Raw genomic sequence first — 3,647 nt, forward strand, 5'->3', positions numbered from 1 at the left:
TGTTTCCAGGTGAGGAAACCAGGTCTCAGAGTGGTGAAAGAAACCGTGGACCTAGATGGTTTAGATCTTGTGGTCTTAACTTCTGTGCTGAGTAGGTGCTAAGAGGCAAGGTGGTTTCACATCATAGATTTTTGTTCTGTTTTCTTAGAGCAGGAATTAACAGGTATTGCTGGAAACTCGTCCCAGATTTCTCTCTCTCTCTCTCTCTTTTTTTCTATGTGCCATTTCCCGCCCATCGAAGCAACCCATTGCCCAGAGTCATTAGTAGTTGAGTGGTAGAATTCTTACCTTCCACATGGGAAATCTGGATACAGTTCCTGGTCAGTACTGATCAGGTTTCAGCAGCTTCCTTCCATACTAACAGACTAGGAAGAAATGTCTGGTGATCTACTTCTGAGAATTACCCAGTGAAAACCCTGTTGATCATAATGGCCTGATCTGCAACTGGACATGGAGATGGTTCAGGGCAGGGCACCATTCCATAGTTGCCATAAGTCAGGGCAAACTGGATGGCAGTTACAATTGTCTAGACAATGACATAGCAAAATCAGTCATTTGGGCCTCATTAGCATAAATAGAAGGATAAACCTTTTCATTGCGATTGAGGTTGTATGTAGAATGTGTGTAGTGTGAATTTCTTGAGCATGTCCACGGTGCTAGGTGGGATAGCTTTGTTACAAAGACTCTGGGCAAGTGAACTTTTATTTTATGCTATGCAGAAGCGCTAACATAGCTGGCCCCAAACCGCTGTCCTTTTATTGTATTTTATGTTTTTAAAAATCATTTTATTGGGGGCTCGTACAACTCATCACAATCCATACATACTGCTGTCCTTTTAAATACCTGCTTTTAAGGTGGGATTCTGGAGACTTGTAACCAGTTCCCTATGAGATACACATTTTCTTTAAGCAATGAGGGTAGCTTGCTATACCTGGAGTGTGTTAACAATCCGGTTCACTCTGAATAGCAGTATCCATATTGGGTGTCTGGAATTGTACACACTCGTTAAGGAGTTTCTTTCTGAAGCCCTTCATGAGCTGTTGGTGCTTTCTTGAGAAGAAAGATGTGCAGTGTTGCTGCATTTTCCTTTCTGGGGGAGGGACAGAGTTTGCACATGGATGCTCCGGGCTCTGCCTGTGTCTTTCCCCCTTTATGGTAAAGAAAAGCATTGCTTTCCTGCTTTATTTTAATTCTTTCATACCCTGTCAAGTAACTGGCCATCCTTTTTGCTAGCTTAAGGGTATTTATTTAAAAAACAGTTTTCGTATTTATGTCTACAGCAACTTCATAGAACCTTCCCCTCTCAAGTTGTTGCTCAGCATATCCATGAGTAAGGTGAAACACACATAACTCGGTGGTTTTGAGTCAGTATGTTCAGTAAAGATATTGAAACATTCAACAAGACTTTAAACAGTTCATGGAAAAATGCCATTATCTTCCAGTTCCATTTTTTCCCCAGAAGCTCCCTTGCATGTTCGTTTCATTCACATTTATCCTGTGAGCCATCTCCAAATAATGGGCTATCAAAAATATACTCATTAAAATTATGTATTTATTTCGATCAATATGAAGAGAGAATTATTTAAAAATGAGTTTTATGTACCAGAAGGCTCCTTTTACTAAATTGTAACTAATTATATTGCTGTAGTATTTTGAATGCACAGTGGGGTTCGAACTGTGTGGTGTGTGTGAGGCCATTGTGTATTCAGGCGAGTAATCATTTTGATTTCTTCTTGGATCTAAGTAAAATGAGGCATGGGTGGAACAGTAACTTTGATGTCCATTTTATGTGTAGGCACAGGGCACATCAGTGGTCTTTACTTATGGCTTAAAACTGACCTATCCTTTCATACTGAGATCTGAGACGTCGTTAGTGATTGCTGCTAAACTGGATAGCTTATTTCTCCACTCACTTGATTTTTTCAGGAACTGTGTGCACCTATTTACATGTTTGCAATTTGGGGTCTTGTGGCATTCTGGATAGGTTAGGGTGACTTCAAAAAGTTTGTGGACACAGTTTGCCATGAGCTTTTTGCAGCTGCCCCCGCCTCCCCTCTGCAGTTTAAAAAAAATAAGTAAATCGTTTTATTGGGGGCTCTTACAACTCTTATCACAATCAGTACATACATCAATTGTGTAAAGCACATCTGTACATTCATTGCCCTCATCATTCCCAAAACATTTGCTCTCCACCCAAACCCCTGGCATCAACTCCTCATTTTTCCCCCTCCTTCCTCGCTCCCCTACCATGAACTCTTGATAATTATAAATTATTATTTTGTCACATCTTGCACTGTCCGACGTCACTCTTCACCCACTTTTCGGTTGTCCGTCCCCCAGGGAGGAGGTTATATGTAGATCCTTGTAATCGGTTCCCCCCTTCCACCCTCCCCTCCCTCTACCTTCCCAGTATCGCCACACTCGGCACTGGTGTAGTGCACGATCTAATCAGCTTGTGGGCTTTAAGGTGTGCCAATGATAGAGACTTGGCGATGACAATTCGATTCCTTCCTAGGATGCATGTAGAAGTATTTTTATTTAAAAAAAAACACTTTAATTGATATATATTTCACATACCATACAATTCAGTGGTCACATTTATTAAAGCAAGTTGTGCAGTCATCACAGTTAATTTTACATTCTTCTGTGATGATTGCTGGATTTCTGACTAGATCAGAAAAAGGTCCAAGAAGGGGACGTATGCTTTCCTAGAGAAATCATTGGAAATTCTACAAAGGTGAACGTGCCATGGTGAGCATTAAATTGTGTCATAATGACTGTGGAGATGAAAAGGAGTTAGACTATCACACTGGTTGTGTGTGAAGCTAGCAAGCCCTAATCTAAATGTTGTTTCAATGCAATTACTAATGTTCATTAACTTTTAAAGCACAAGGCTGCTTGACCCTTCATAATCAATTAATATATTTTTGACTATTTTAAATGTACAGTCAGTGTGGAAAGGTTTAGCATATATAATGCTTATTTTTTTTATCAGCAACTTAGTAGTAATAATAATAAAAATAACCAAATTTCAGTTTAAGAGTTTGTCATTAATGGGCTTAGAGATAATTAGAAAGTTTTGTGGGCCATGAGACTGGATAATTGAATTGAATAAAGGCTAAATTAAATTTTGAAACTAATTAAGATCTTGTGTTTTATGCTGTAATTAAAACCAGCTTGCCAGGATGGTGTTTGCATTTGGAATTGAACTAAAATATATGAATGCAGAAAAATGAATTCACAGTTTCGTGGCAAAACAGCTAAAGTCTTAGGAATCTTGGGTTTTCCTTATGTTTGGATCAAATGAAAAGGGTGATTCAGGTACTGGTTGCCCTGCAGTAATTACTGTTTTTTTCCCCACCTGTCTAAATGCTTTTGATTCGTAGTAACGGAAAGAAATTCCCCTCTTTTCTTTGACCATTGACAGCCTCCTGTAACGAGCTCCTCTCCTTTAGAGCCCTGAGGAGGCTTGGACTAAGAGTTCCGTTACTCCTGGTAGTTTGGGCTTGGTCCCTGTCCTCTTGCAACAGCTTTGCCAGTCGGTGTTCTACATTGGCTGCAGCTGGGGACTGTAGGAGTGAGTGGGCCTGGTTTGGGATTCCACGTGGTATCTTGGTACGGAGTGTGTGGCTGGTAACAGCCTTAAA

At 40.1% G+C, this 3,647-nt stretch overlaps 1 protein-coding gene across 1 annotated transcript in view; it reads left to right on the top strand.

Annotated features, from left to right (window-relative positions):
- DDX10 (DEAD-box helicase 10) overlaps nt 1–3,647 on the top strand; it is a 279,004-nt gene that overhangs the window by 35,729 nt on the left and 239,628 nt on the right. The window lies entirely within an intron of this gene.

The sequence above is a fragment of the Echinops telfairi genome, unplaced genomic scaffold (genome assembly GCF_000313985.2).
Source record: "Echinops telfairi isolate 266 unplaced genomic scaffold, ASM31398v2 ScPeMD7_7421;HRSCAF=8459, whole genome shotgun sequence".
Taxonomy (NCBI): Eukaryota; Metazoa; Chordata; class Mammalia; order Afrosoricida; family Tenrecidae; genus Echinops; species Echinops telfairi.